This window comes from Arachis ipaensis, chromosome B7 (assembly GCF_059453495.1).
Source record: "Arachis ipaensis isolate K30076 ecotype BB chromosome B7, ASM5945349v1, whole genome shotgun sequence".
NCBI lineage: Eukaryota > Viridiplantae > Streptophyta > Magnoliopsida > Fabales > Fabaceae > Arachis > Arachis ipaensis.
In genome coordinates this window covers 41,806,641-41,822,979 of record NC_142442.1, presented here as the reverse complement: position 1 = coordinate 41,822,979, position 16,339 = coordinate 41,806,641, and positions in this window count along the sequence as shown.

Genomic DNA, 16,339 nt, shown 5'->3' with positions numbered 1-16,339 from the left:
TTCATTCAAGATTTCCATTCCAATTATTTTCAAACCTATTACCACCAATCCAAATTGCCAACAATAATCCTTAACAAGCTCCATGTCTTCCCATCAATCATCATTCAACCAAACCAAAATATAGCCATATAATCAACAATTCAATCACATATCCTTTCAAAGATCCAACTAGCAACCAATATCATCTTACAAACAAATCACCAAACCAAACCAAGCATATTTATCAACCCATTACTAAACATTAAATATACACCTGCATTCCAACTTATCCTATGGTCATCTAGCCTAAGTTTTCACAGAACATTATATATTAAATGCAAGAAACCTAAACCATACCTTGGCCGATTCCCACGTAACGATTAAGGCACTTTAATTATAATAAACACAGCCCTTCCAAAACAAACACAGCCCTTTCAAAATTCAATAAACACTAGGCTCAGCTTCCTCCAAATTCCAATATCCACAATTCCAAGCTCCAATTATTTATTCATAACCTAATACACATTCATAACACATATATATCCAATTTAATACTCAAAGCTCAAATTCAATGAAAATAAAATAGAATTATCATATCCTCACCTTACCCAAGCTTCACATAAGCAAGAGTGAACATTTTCCTCAAGCTAATTGGATCCTAAAACATCAAAAATCAAAGAAATTCAATACCCCTTCTCAAAACTCGAAAATTGGGGGAAAAGAGTGGCTGAGAATATTTAAGGGCTTACCTATGAAATTGTTCCGGTAGAAATGTAGAGCTTGACGCGATGAACGCGTGGCCGTAAACGGTGCGGCGATCGGAGCTCGGACGGAGAAGTTACGAAGATCGGAAATTAACGTAAGGGTTTCGGGAGCTTTTCTCATTTCTCCTCTCCCTGGAAGCTGAAAGCTTCATTTACACTGAATGAAAGAAAAGAGAAGGCTTCGGTCTTCTTAAGTGATGGGCTGGTTGGGCCCACGGGCCCGGTTTGGGCCCAGTTCGGCCCGTTCGGTCCAATCTTGGACCGATTTTCTCGAAATTAGTGTCAAAATTCTCTTTTCGATGAGCTCTACCCTAATTTAATATAATATTCACATTTCTAATCCTCCTTATTAAAAATTAATTTATTGACTAATTATCTACTAATTTAACCGGGGTTTACATCCTACCCATCTAATAAAGAATTTTGCCCTCAAAATTCAAATCTAGTTACCTGAAAAGAGATGTGGATAGTTCTTTCGCATATCTGATTCAAGTTCCCAAGTATGTTCCTCGATACCAGCTCGACTCCAAGCTGCTTTTACTAATGATACTTTCCTTCCATGTAATCGTTTAACACTGGTGTTATCAATTCTTACCGGAATTACAGGAAGTGTTAGATCTTCTCTTACTTGAATTGGTTTTGGTTCTAGAACATGACTTGTATCAGGAATATACTTCCGAAGCTGTGACACATGAAACACGTCGTACAAATTCGAAAGATACGGTGGTAAGGCAATTCTATAAGCTACCGACCCAATTCTCTTCAGGATCTCAAACGGTCCAATATAACGGGGATTCAGTTTCTTAGTTTTAATAGCTCTTCCCACTCCAGTGGTTGGTATAACTTTCAGAAAAATATGCTCCTCTTCCTCAAATTCCAAAAGCTTTCGCCTCTGATAAGCATAACTCTTCTGGTGGCTTTGGGCTATAAGCATTCGGTTACAAATCTTCTTTATTTGTTCAGTAGTTTCAGTTATCATCTCAGGTCCTAACAAACTTCTTTCTCCAGTTTTATACCAACACAACGGAGATTGACATTTCCTGCCATGCAGAGCTTCATATGGAGCCATTCCAATACTTGCATGGTAGCTATTATTATAAGCAAACTCCACTAATGGCATATACGGATCCCAACTCGCCGGCTGGTCCAAAACACAAGCCCTTAGCATATTCTCTAAGGTCTGAATAGTTCTCTCTGATTTTGCATCTGTCTGAGGGTGATACGCAGTACTCAAGCTTAACTGAGTCCCAAATGCACGCTGAAAAGCTCCCCAGAACCTTGATGTAAAGTGGGGATCTCTGTCAGATATAATGGTAGAAGGCACGCCATGTAACCTGACAATCTCTTTGATATATACTCGAGCTAATTCTTCCATTGTGAAACTTATTCGGATAGGAAGAAAGTGAGCTGATTTCGTCAGTCGATCCACAACTATCCAAATAGCGTCACAACCAGATCGGGTTCTAGGCAACCCTATCACAAAATTCATTGCGATACTCTCCCATTTCCATTGTGGAATCTCCAAAGGTTGAAGGGTCCCTGATGGTCTCTGATGCTCAATCTTAACCTTCTGACGCATTAAATATTTAGACACATGCAATGCCACATCATTCTTCATTCCTGGCCACCAGAACATTGCTTTCAGATCTTGGTACATTTTAGTGCTCCCTGGATGAATTAAAAATCCGCTCTTATGATCTTTCTTCAAGATACTCTGTCACAGGTCTCCAATATCTGGCACAATAATCCGGTTCTTGAACCTCCACAAACTATTCTATCCTTCTGACACTCTCCACTATTTTTCCTGTTCAACTGCTGGTAATACCTTACGTAACGCTTCACTGTCTTGATGAACCTTCAAAAGTTCTGATTTAAAATAACTTGAAATCTGCAACTGACTCAAACACAGAATTCCAGATTCTTCTCTAACTCCTATATTCAAACCTTGAAATGCCTTTAGTAACTCTTCCTCTCATAGCATCATCCAAGCTGCATATAAAGACTTCCGACTCAAGGCGTCCGTCACAACGTTCGCTTTTCCTAGATGATAATTCAATTCAAAATCATAATCTTTTAGAAGCTCCATCCACCTCCTCCGACGCATATTCAACTCTTTCTGCTCAAAAAGACACTTCAAGCTCTTATGGTATGAGGAAACATGAAACTTAATGCCATAGAGGTAGTGCCTCCAGATCTTTAAAGCAAACACAACAGCAGCAAGTTCTAAATCATGTGTCGGGTAGTTTATCTCATGCAGCCTTAACTACCGTGAGGCGTATGCTACAACATTCTGGTGCTGCATCAGAACGCACTCTAAACCCTTCAGTGATGCATCACAGTACACTTCAAACGGCTCACTTGGTTCGGGCAATACCAATACGGGTGCAACAGTCAACATGTACTTCAATGCTTGAAAACTCTCTTCACACTCCGGAGTCCAGACAAAAGGCGTATCCTTCCTAGTCAACTTAGTTAAAGATAAGGCGAGCTGCAAAAATCTCTTAATGAATCTCCGATAATATTTTGCCAAACTTAGGAAACTCCTAATCTCTATTACTGAAGTTAGCCACTTCCATTTCATCACTGCTTCCACCTTAGCAGGATCCATAACTATTCCCTGCTTACTCACCACGTGACAGAGAGACTTTACCTCACTCTTCCAAAATTCTTATTTAGATAACTTACTGTATAACTTCCTGTTTTCTCAGAATTTGTAGCACAGTTTGCAAATGATCAGCATGCTCCTCTTCAGTCTTAGATTAAACAAGAATATCATCAATGAAGACAATAACAAACTTGTTCAGATATAGTCAGAAAATCCTGTCCATATAATCCATGAATACTGCTGGGGCATTAGTTAACCCAAAAGACATTACTGTATACTCATAATGACCATAACATGTCCTGAAAGTAGTTTTTGGAATATCTTCATCTCTAACCCTTATCTGATGATACCCGGATCACAGATCAATCTTAGAAAACACACTTGCACCTTGTAACTGATCTATTATGTCGTCGATTCTAGGTAGTGGATATTTATTCTTCACAATAATCTTATTCAATTGCCGATAATCGACACACAAGCGCATACTTCCATCCTTCTTCTTTACCAGTAACACTAGCGTTTCCCACGGAAAAATATTTGGTCGAATAAAATGCTTACCCAACAGATCCTCCAGCTGAGCTTTCAGTTCAGCCATTTCTAAAGGTGACATCTTGTAAGGAGTAATCGAAATCGGACCGGCTCCAGGCACCAACTCAATTGCAAATTCAACCTCCCGATTAGGTGAAATTTCATTAATATCATCCGGAAACATATTTGGAAATTAACATACAATCATAATCTTCTCTAAACTTTGATTATCACCTGATATTCCCACAGTTAATAACATAATACCCTGACATTCAGTTCCAGAACAGTTTACTATCATTGAGTTCATATAGTAACTATTCACCACAACAGGTGCTTCTGACCCCTTCCAGCATAAACTGTACTGACTCCTCAGAACAATCAAGCAAAACATGATTCTTAAATGACCAATCTCCTGACTATCACAGTGCGACCTGCCTGCAGGATACATCGTGTCCCCTGTCACCAATACTGAGCCTCACCTTGCAGCTGATAAGTTTCAAACTCAACCCTTTGCTCCTCAGGAACCTGCAACGCCCTTTCCATAGCTTGGATCTAATTATCTGCATCAGTGGGATTTGAGGTTCCCCTAAAAGTCGAAGGGTGAACTTTCAGAAATGTAGCAAGTGTCATAGGACTGTCTTCATCATTATTGTTCCCATGATTATCCTGATTTATCTGGTTACCCAGTGCCTCAGCTGTTGCCTGCATAGCTGCAGCCATATTTCCCAGGGCAGCCATAAAGTCTACTGGATCAGTCTCTATGGGATCAGGAGTAACAATGCCTATCCTATCTCTACCTCACCCGCGACTGTGTCCGCAAGTCGACATATGGTCCTTATACACACTAAACAAGTGATATTAAGTTGATCAGTCTTAATATCGCAGGTCTAATGCTTTAAGTTCCAAATGCATGCTCACAAACGTTTATGCCATATATATCAGTCGGATATCCTAATAGCACATAAACACATACATAGAGAATGCACAGAAGCACAATCAGTCCGTCTTTCAGGCTCTATAGGAACGAACTGCTCTGATACCATAATGTAACACCCTACCACACTAAGCTTTACGCTTAAGTCGTAAAACGAAGGTGGTGTGGTATTACGACCTCTAAAATAAAATGAGTACATATAATAGCAGAAGAATTATAATATGCTAGGAGCCTTGAAGAATAGGGGAAATAAAAATCGTGAGATAAAAGCGCAACGCTCAAGGAACGAGTTAACTTGCGTGCTAAGAAAACCGTAACTGTCAAACATAAGATAACAGAAGTAGGAAAAGAGTGCCAAAGATACAAAATAACAAGCTCCTAACTCAGCCTGCGAAGTCAAGACTGGCCGGAGAATATTTACACATATATACATACATATCAAAAACCCAAAAGTACATATACACAATCCTGCCTCTCCATAAACCTCTAAGAGGATAAAAAAGAACAAGTTATGCAGAGAGAAAGCTAAGTACATATATATTTATCACTGTACAATAAAACTACCCAGTAACCACTCCGCTTCAAGAGTCCAGACACCTAACGAGGTGTCTCTCGACCTGCATCTGAAAAACAACAACATAGTATGGAATGAGAACCGGAGGTTCTCAGTATGGTAAAGGTGCCACACACATAATATATAAGGTCCTGGGAATGCCAGAGGCAATCCTAGGACGCCGACACTCAGATTATAGAGCTTAAAGTATTAAACAGGAGCCATAAGAGGTGGTTTTCTAAGAATATTTAAACCTAGCTTAACTTAACCTTAAATCTAAGTACCATACTGCTATTCCTCCATACCTCCAACTCCATCATGGATTTTCACAGACAAATAGACAGATAAAGACAAGCACAAGAAGGTTACAATTACTGCAAGTAACAAATACACATTTAACATGGCAAATACATATAGGCACACCCAATTAAAACACAAGCAAGTAATTCAAGTATTATGCATATGATGCATGCCTGTCCTATGGCTGATGAGGCTCATCTGTCGGTTATCCAGCCAACCCGACAAGTCTGAATTGTCCTTAGACTGTCCCCCGACGTGCATCCCCAAGAGTCTATGCATAGCTTTATCTCAAATAATCAATATTACTCAATGGGGGTAACATTCCCGGGAATTTATATAGTGCCCGGTCACACTTACGTCGTAGGGTCAACAGAGTATCGAGTTTTCAACCTGGTACACGTGGTGGCAAGCCACGGCACTTAATCCAGGGAACCTCGTATCTCAGATCATTAAATTATTCAAGCCATATAAATAATTCAATTATAATTCATCAACATCCACATCATTCTCAATCGCATCTCATTCATCATCATACATCAATCATATTCAATCCTTATCTTTCATTATTACACCTCCCATTCCGTCCATCAATAGTTCCAATTCAAAACGTAATTCATTCTTTTCTAAATGAATCAAACTTAAAACATGCTCATTTTCTTAATAACTCAAAATCAAACCATATAACCTTTGAATCTAAATCTTTTTAAATAATCATATAAACAAAATCTCTAATTTTTATAAAATTTCGGCAGCATCTCCTCTAAAACTCGGACTTTGCCACCCTTTTCGGGTCCAAACCTGCATTCTTTTCAATTCAACATACCCTTCCTCACATCATAACAATCACCACAATAAATCTACCTCAGATCAACAATTATACTCATACAATATTCAAATCCAACGACCAAAATTCAACTAAAAATCATAGTTCACAAATCCTAGGCTTTTAACACAAAATACCTCATTTTTCATTCAAGATTTCCATTCCAATTATTTTCAAACCTATTACCACCAATCCAAATTGCCAACAATAATCCTTAACAAGCTCCATGTCTTCCCATCAATCATCATTCAACCAAACCAAAATATAGCCATATAATCAACAATTCAATCACATATCCTTTCAAAGATCCAACTAGCAACCAATATCATCTTACAAACAAATCACCAAACCAAACCAAGCATATTTATCAACCCATTACTAAACATTAAATATACACCTGCATTCCAACTTATCCTATGGTCATCTAGCCTAAGTTTTCACAGAACATTATATATTAAATGCAAGAAACCTAAACCATACCTTGGCCGATTCCCACGTAACGATTAAGGCACTTTAATTATAATAAACACAGCCCTTCCAAAACAAACACAGCCCTTTCAAAATTCAATAAACACTAGGCTCAGCTTCCTCCAAATTCCAATATCCACAATTCCAAGCTCCAATTATTTATTCATAACCTAATACACATTCATAACACATATATATCCAATTTAATACTCAAAGCTCAAATTCAATGAAAATAAAATAGAATTATCATATCCTCACCTTACCCAAGCTTCACATAAGCAAGAGTGAACATTTTCCTCAAGCTAATTGGATCCTAAAACATCAAAAATCAAAGAAATTCAATACCCCTTCTCAAAACTCGAAAATTGGGGGAAAAGAGTGGCTGAGAATATTTAAGGGCTTACCTATGAAATTGTTCCGGTAGAAATGTAGAGCTTGACGCGATGAACGCGTGGCCGTAAACGGTGCGGCGATCGGAGCTCGGACGGAGAAGTTACGAAGATCGGAAATTAACGTAAGGGTTTCGGGAGCTTTTCTCATTTCTCCTCTCCCTGGAAGCTGAAAGCTTCATTTACGCTGAATGAAAGAAAAGAGAAGGCTTCGGTCTTCTTAAGTGATGGGCTGGTTGGGCCCACGGGCCCGGTTTGGGCCCAGTTCGGCCCGTTCGGTCCAATCTTGGACCGATTTTCTCGAAATTAGTGTCAAAATTCTCTTTTCGATGAGCTCTACCCTAATTTAATATAATATTCACATTTCTAATCCTCCTTATTAAAAATTAATTTATTGACTAATTATCTACTAATTTAACCGGGGTTTACAGAATTCGAATTTAAATTAAAATAAAAGGAAAATATTTTTATTTTTATTTTAATTGTTGGTTAGTATTCAAAAATTAAGAGAAGAAATAAAATAAAATTTGAAAACTAAATAAATTAATTAATTAAAAAGATTTTTGAAAAGTGGTTAGTGATTTTCAAAAATTGGAGAGAGAAAAGTAGTTAGGTGGTTTTGAAAAAGATATGATTGAAATAGAAAATTTTTAAAATCAAACAAAAAGTCAAGTAGTTAATTGAAAAAGATTTGAAAAGATAAGAAGTTAGAAAAATATTTTGAAATTAAGTTTTGAAAAAGATATGATTGAAATCTTATTTTGAAAAAAAATTGAAAAGGAAACTAAAAAGATTTGTTTTTTGAAAAAGATTTGAAAAAGATAGAATTTTTAAATTGAAATTTTGACTTGATTAACAAGAAACAACTAAATTTTAAAACTTTTTGACTAAATCAATTCAAAATTTCGAAATTTATGAGTGAAATAAGGGAAAGATATTTTTTTTATTCTTGAATTTTTAGTGAGGAGAGAGAAAAACATAAAAATGATGCAAAACATGAAAGTTTAAGATCAAAACAGAGAATGCATGTAAGAACACTTTGAATGTCAAGATGAACACCAAGAACACTTTGAAGATCATGATGAACATCAAGAACATAATTTTAAAGAATTTTTAAGAAAAGAAAGACATGCAAGACACCAAACTTAAAAATTTTTAAACTTTAGACACTAATAATTTAAGAATGCATATGAAAAATAAGAAAAGACACCAAACAAGAAAATTTAAAGATCAAACAAAGAAATTCATCAAGAACAACTTGAAGATCATGAAAAACATAAGCATGAATTTTCGAAAATTTTAAGAAAAGTTAAAACATGCGATTGACACCAAACTTAAAATTTGACACTAGACTCAAACAAGAAATACAAAATATTTTTGGTTTTTATGATTTTATTAATTTTTTTGTAATTTTCGAAAATTATTTTGAAAAAGAAAAATAAAGATTTCAAAATTTTTAATAAGAATTCTAAGAATCATGTAATGTTAGTCTAAAGCTTCGGTCCAAAATTTTAGACATGGCTTAATAGCCAGCCAAGCTTTATGTGAAAGCTTCGGTCCAAAAATTTAGACATGGCCAATGGCCAGCCAAGCTTCAGCAGAACATTACATACAACAGCTAAATTGATGAGAAAGAAAAAGAAGCTCTTCTAAGGATAAGTGAAACCTCGGTTCAAAAGATTAAACATGGCTTAACAGCCAGCCAGAATTCAACATATCTCATGAAACTCTAGAATTCATTCTTAAAAATTCTGAAGAATTTTTAGAAAACTAAACATATTTTATTTTGTTCTTCAGAAATTTTTTTTTTTGAAATTTTTTGAAAATAAAAAAAGTAAAAAGCTTAAAAATTAAATAAAATTACCTAATCTGAGCAACAAGATGAACCGTCATTTGTCCAAACTCGAACAATCCCCGGGAACGGCGCCAAAAACTTGGTGCACGAAATTGTGATCTCTAAAACGGCGCCAAAAACTTGGTACGCATGAATGTGATCTTAATTCTTTTTCACAACTCCGCACAACTAACCAGCAAGTGCACTGGGTCGTCCAAAACCTTACGTGAGTAAGGGTCGATCCCACGGAGATTGTCGGCTTGAAGCAAGCTATGGTCATCCTTGTAAATATCAGTCAGGCAGATTCAATTGGTTATGAGGTTTTGATAATTAAAATATAATTAAAATATAAAATAAGATATAGATACTTATGTAATTCATTGGTAAAAATTTCAGATAAGCGTCTGGAGATGCTTTGTTGCTTCTGAACTTCTGCTTTCCTACTGCCTTCTTCCAACCATGCGTTGCCTCCTTCCATGGCAAGCTGTATGATCCTCTCGGATGAAAACAAATCCATATGCGCTGTCACCGCACAGCTAATCATCTGTCGGTTCCCGCTAGCGTCGGAATAGGACCATTGTCCTTTTGCACACTATCACTTGTGCCCCATATTCGCAGGTTTGAAGCTCGTCACAGTCATCCATTCCCAGATCCTACTCGAAATACCACAGACAAGGTTTAGACTTTCCGGATCCCAGATCCTACTTGGAATACCACAGACAAGGTTAGACTTTCCGGATCCCAGGAATGGCTGCCAATAATTCTAGCCTATACCACGAAGGTTCTAATCTTATATTAGAAACCCAAGAGAATATACTCCAGCTGTCGTCCAATGACTATGTTGAACATCATGTAGATTGTTTTGTGGTTGTCAGGCACGCGACCTTGGCTAAGCGAGTAACGAAGATTGGGTGATTGTCACGGGTCACCCCTTCATTATGACTTAACTGAATTAAGTACGAGAGTATATCTTGGAGAAGAAGTAGGCGTGAATTGAATAGAAAAACAGTAGTAATTGCATTAATTCATGAAGAACAGCAGAGCTCCACACCTTAATCTATGGGGTGTAGAAACTCCACCCTAGAAAATACATAAGTGAAAAAGGTCTAGGCATGGCCGTGAGGCCAGCCTCCAAACATGTACAATGGTAAAAGTCTAAGGACTAAACGTCCAAAGATGTAAAATAAATCTCTAAAAGTAGTTTTTATACTAAACTAGTAACTAGGGTTTACAGAAAATGAGTAACTAAATGCAGATAGTGCAGAAATCTACTTTCGGGGCCCACTTGGTGTGTGTTTGGGCTGAGAATTGAAGCTTTTTCGTGCTTAGGCTTTTCCTGGAGTTAAACGCCAACGTTGGTGCCAGTTTGGGCGTTTTATGCCAAGATGTTTTAGGCTGACTTTGAACGCCAATTTGGGCCATCAAATCTCGGGCAAAGTATGGACTATTATATATTGATGGAAAGCTCAGGATGTCTACTTTCTAACACAATTGAGAACGCACCAATTGGACTTCTGTAGCTCTAGAAAATTCACTTCGAGTGCAGGGAGGTCAGAATCCAGCAGCATCTGCAGTCTTTTTTTAGCCTTTGAATCAGATTTTTGCTCAAGTCCCTCAATTTCAGCCAGAAAATACCTAAAATCATAGAAAAACACACAAACTCATAGTAAAGTCTAAAAATTTGATTTTTGAATAAAAATATAATAAAAAGTAACTAAAACATACTAAAAACTATATAAAAACAATGCCAAAAACAGTATAAATTATCCGCTCATCAGCTGCCCTACGGCCTTATCAGTTTCTTCTTTTGGAAAGTGGATGATGGTTATTCTAGAAAAAATGAAGTTGAATACAGGGCTAATTAAAAGTTTGGGCTCCTTCAAGATGGTCCTCACTTTTGATATAGTAAAAAGCATAGAAGAAGATCTATAATCCTCTTTCTTGTTAAACTACTTTGGGAAAATAAAGATATGGGATATAGCAAAAACTAACAAATGATGAAAGTTATACATTGACATTTATGGCATTTTGCTCCGTGGTTGGAATGAATGAAATATCTAGAAGGTGACAACAGTTTGGGGGACAATTATCTGGATAGACAATAAAGCCATCCATGGAAATAGCTATGATTCGATCAAATTAAAGTCATGATTGATACAACATGGATGCCAACTATTCAGGATAAGATAATGTTGAATCTAATAGGTGAGAAATTCCAGGTATTTGTCAAACAAACAATGAAGGAAAAGGTCATAAGCAATGAGAAGATGTGTAAAGGCACGGAGAAAAAAAAAAATCAATTTTCTAAAGAATTGATGCATGAAAGCAACGGTATGACATGAGTATGAAGATGATAATGTGGTAGTGGATATGGGGAAGCATTGAAAGTAATGAGAAAGGAGGCACAATTAATGATGTCCATCTAGGGATGCATCGGGAGAATGAAGAATTCAAGGCATGGAGAATTCAATTCAAGATTTCAAGGTGAAAATTCAAATTCAACCAAATATTGGCATAATGATAGGAACACAGAGGAGGTTATTCTGGAAACACAATTGGGCTCACAATTGGGCCCATTTAAGAATAATGAAGGAGAGAAGAGGTACAAAAGGAACAAAAGGAAGGAACCCTAAAGTGAATAGCAGAATGAGTCTATTTTAATCTTTTTATTTCCGCTGGTCTTTGAAAAAAAATATAGAAAGGATAAGAATCACCGCAAAGAAGAGATTAAGAAGGCAATTGATTAGTGAAGAGCACAAGAAGAAGACTACACTGCAAAACACTGAATCAGACTTTTAGAGTGAGAATAAAGACACAGAATTTGATATTAAAGATGACATGGGAGAATGAAGAGACAGTAATCAAACATATCAAGGAGTCTATGACAGAAGTGAACAAACCTTACGAAATCATCAATAGAACAAGGAAAAAAGTGAGACAGATCAGGACACAAAATCAAGTTTGTGACCTAAATGTTTCTCAATGATATTGTTCTGGAATTGCATGTATAGTGTTAGGGAGTAGGGAAAAATAGGGAGTATAAAAGAGGTTGTCAGAAATCTTTCGTTTATGGGTTTAGTTGAAATAAAAAAAGAAAATCTCATTGAAAGTTTTTAGAAAATCCAATAAAAAGATGTATGGGATGAAACAATTAATCACTTGAAGGAATGGGAGAAATACGAAGTGAAGGTTATTAATGACTTAGAGAGAGGTTGAATCTAATGTTGCCTTTTTTTTAATTTTTAATTTAGTCACCAAAATAAATTTAAAATAGAATTATTGTAACGTCGGTTAAAATGATTATGCAGGAGACATTTTATTTTTGTCTCATAAAAATAGAATAAAACGATAGAGCAGAAAATAGAAATTTGTACCACCATATATTTTGGTTCATCAACTTAGTATAACGCGATCTACATTCAGTTTTTACTACAATAATAGTAGAATTTTCATTATAATTTTCAGAAATTACATGCATATACCAATTTTCTAGGATTCTTCCAAATCCTATAAATGAACACATAAGCTTCTAACCAAACTTGTCATTACTAAACTAACCTAGCTTAGACTTCAACATTAAGTGCTTTCTTAACTTAGGAAGGAAAAACTCTCAAACTCATGATACAAAACAGAAATACATCAAAATGATTTGACATATTCAATGGTTTTTTCTCTAAGTATACTTCTCTTTGTCTTTTCTCTCAATCAAATTTTCAAATGTCGCACATATTAGTCTTTTTTTCATAAAAACAAAGAAAAATAAACTAGAAAAGCAACATATTCAATTAATAAAATGAAGGAGAAGATGAATATAGGTAGAATACTCTGGAAAAATAGTTTTAGTGGTCTCACTCATTGTATACAACTCTTGATCAAATGTCCCCTTTTGTATATGTGCATTACTTCCAAAATTTGAAGCTATTCTTGGAGACAATCTCTAAATGTAAAGGACAGGGTTGAGATAACATTTTTCTCCATGGATGAGTGGCAGCATGGGTAGTAGTCTTGCACAAACAACAGAGGTATTTTTGTAAAAATATAGAGGATTGTGGATGGTGATGTTGTTTTTGTTGATGCTTTTGGCTGTTAAACCTATTTTTATTGTACTATTCAAATCAACACTCTTGATTTTTAGCTTTGACTTTAAGTTTCGTCCTTTTCTGTCCATCAATTTGATGCAAAGAAATAAATATTTTTCCTTATAAGCATAGTTGTAAGAACCAGACCGGACCCCAATGAGTTATAACTCAAATGGCATAGTCTTCCCATACTCAACTAAGAGGTTGCGCGTTCGAGTCTCCCTATCTTCAGTTAAAAAAAAAAGGAACCGGACCAGACCGGTTGGTTCGACTGAAAAACCAATGAACGGATGGTCTGGGCAGTTCAGTTGAGAGTTTGGATCGAAGGTGCAATTAAACCGCTAAGAACCAAACGGTTTGTCTCAAACCGGCCAGTTCGAAACAAATTCGTGAACCGGCCGGTCCTAGCTCCTGTGCTCCTTTACCTGGTGGCATGTGTTGTTGTTCACCCTCTAGAGGACAAGAGTTCGATGTCATGTGTTGTTGTTCACCCTCTAGAGGAAAAAAATGCATGAATAGGGGTTCAAACTCTTGTGCTCTAGAGGGTGAACAACAACACATGCCACCAGGCTGCTTTACTCTTTTAATACTTTATGTGCTAGTTATTATATATATATTTACACAATTGAATTATTTTATATTTATTTAATTTAATTTTAATTTTATACTCATTTTTTTAATTTATAATTATTTAGAATTTATACAATTATTAAAATAAAAATTAAATATTTCAATATTTACATTTACATATTAAAATATTAGTGAAGATATTTATTTTAAATTTTTTAGAGTATTGAATCAAGTAGTAGGTTTTCGATGATTTCGACTTAGGACTAATTAGTAAGGACATATAAGTATCACCATTAAATTTTACATGATAAATTAAAAGACATAACATGTCCATCGTTTACTATCGTAGAAGACCAAATCGGTACTTTATTTTCTAAGGACTAATTAGTCTGAAGTCCAAAACTTCAAGGACCTAATTGTTATTTTACTCAAGTTTTTACTATTTTATATTTTTTATTTACGTAGAACCAATTCTACTGGTTCAACCAGTAATTTATAGATTGAACTAATAAATCAATAAATCAGTTATTTGACTAGTTCAATCACCAGTTCGATTGTGACAATTATGCTTGTAAGCACTTTTACTCGAACTGATCTTGGACATGGTTATAGTAGGGATATGCTATAGTGTTTGTCCATTTTGATCCTAGTGCTTGCATCTCTTTCTACTTTGATTTGTCCAATATGATCTGCTGACATGCTTGGCCCCTTTTGTCAATAGCATTTTAATATGGGCCTGTAATAATAAAATATTCATAAAAAAACACTTGAACTTTCAAATTCAATCTTAAATGTGTCAAAAAACTCAATCTTAAATATGTTTGTCATCGTCAAATTATGTTATTATTTCTCAAACTCAACACAAAGAGAAGAGGCAAATTTGGAGAAGTAACGACAATGAGAAAAATAAACTACAAAAAAATTTAATACTTAGCTTTATGACAAAATATTTTTGTAGTTTTGTAGTGAATATTTATACAAAAAAAAAAAAAAGAAAAACTGATGGCCGTTGGAGGTTGCCTTACTAATTCTAATAATAAATGTTAGTATTCTTGTGTGAATTTGTTAATACAGGTAATGCTATGGCATTGACAAAAAGAAGGGATGGAGTAGTAAAATTTGTAATCGAGGAATCACTTGGTCCTTTGGATAAGTTGGTGATTAAAACCTTTAATTCTAGCTTAATCAAATGGTCAACATAGAAGGGGAGGCCAATATGGAATCAGAATTTTGGGCAAAACAAGTTGCTCAATCTAATCTTCCAAGTTGGTTTCATTGACCTGTAATTTGCCTTGCTAAAAAAGTTTATATTTATAAATAGATGGAGAGATATTACAAATGAAGAGCATAGTAATAGGATCTGCTGGTGTTCTTGAGGGGTGATCAACAACTTAAGGCCAAGGGAGCCTTGGTGTCAATCAGCATGCAACACAATTCTTCTAGAACTATCCAATGCTCTTAAATACGTTGAAGGGTGATTGTTTTGAAGTACAATAAACAACCGACACGAGTGGTCTTAGACTTTTGTTTTTAGAGCGATTGAAGAAATGGTGTATTAGAGATAAGTGGAGAGATATGCTTCAAAAGGCATGAATTCGTTGGTACTTCCTTTTATAATAGCATAGATTGTTTATATTATGAGTCATTTTAGGAGTTGTTGACCTTAATTTGCACGAGGTAGTATTTGTGTGATTTAGGAGTTGGCACTTGGCACTTTTGCGATGTTATTGCCGTGACTTTATAAAACTTGGGATTTATGGTTTGTCTTTAATGGTAATACCGAATGGAGTAACTTTCAAATCAAAGGTCTTTGCTCCCTTCTTCATGAGTTCATTGGTTGAGTATGTACGATCTAAAAAAATGTATTTCACACATACGAAGGAGTTGTCAAAATATGTTTGGGTTTACTCTCCAAATGTTATGGGTTAAAATAATAAATAAGACTACCTTTGTGTTTTTAGGAAAAAATTCTACTTAATCTAACCCTACACGAATTGATAGTTTAAACATATTAACTCACTTAATAATTAACTTTTTTAAATCATAAAATTCTTATAATAAACTTTGAAAGGCTTAAAATAAAATTTAAAAGATCTATTTCTAATAAATATGATAAATAAATAATGAAATAGTATTTTTGATTTGAAGTAATTAAAAAAATAGTTTTATTAGAAAAATTAAATATAAAAATATATTTTCAAAGAATAAAAATAAAAACGAAACAACCCACTCGAATCACAAGTTATATGGATTGAATCCACTTAAATTATAGATTACGAGAGCCAAAGCAAAATTAAATATTTTTTGTGTGACTTAAATTTTACTATAAACTTTTAATTTTGATAAATTAAAACAATGCAACTCATAAATTATAACATATTTTGATAATTCTATATTTAGTTTATAATAAAAGTAAATAATACGTATGATTTTAATTTAATCTCTTGTACAACACAAAAAATAATCAAGAGGACAAATGAAAGTTAAGTAGAGAATAGAATGTTGCAAATTAA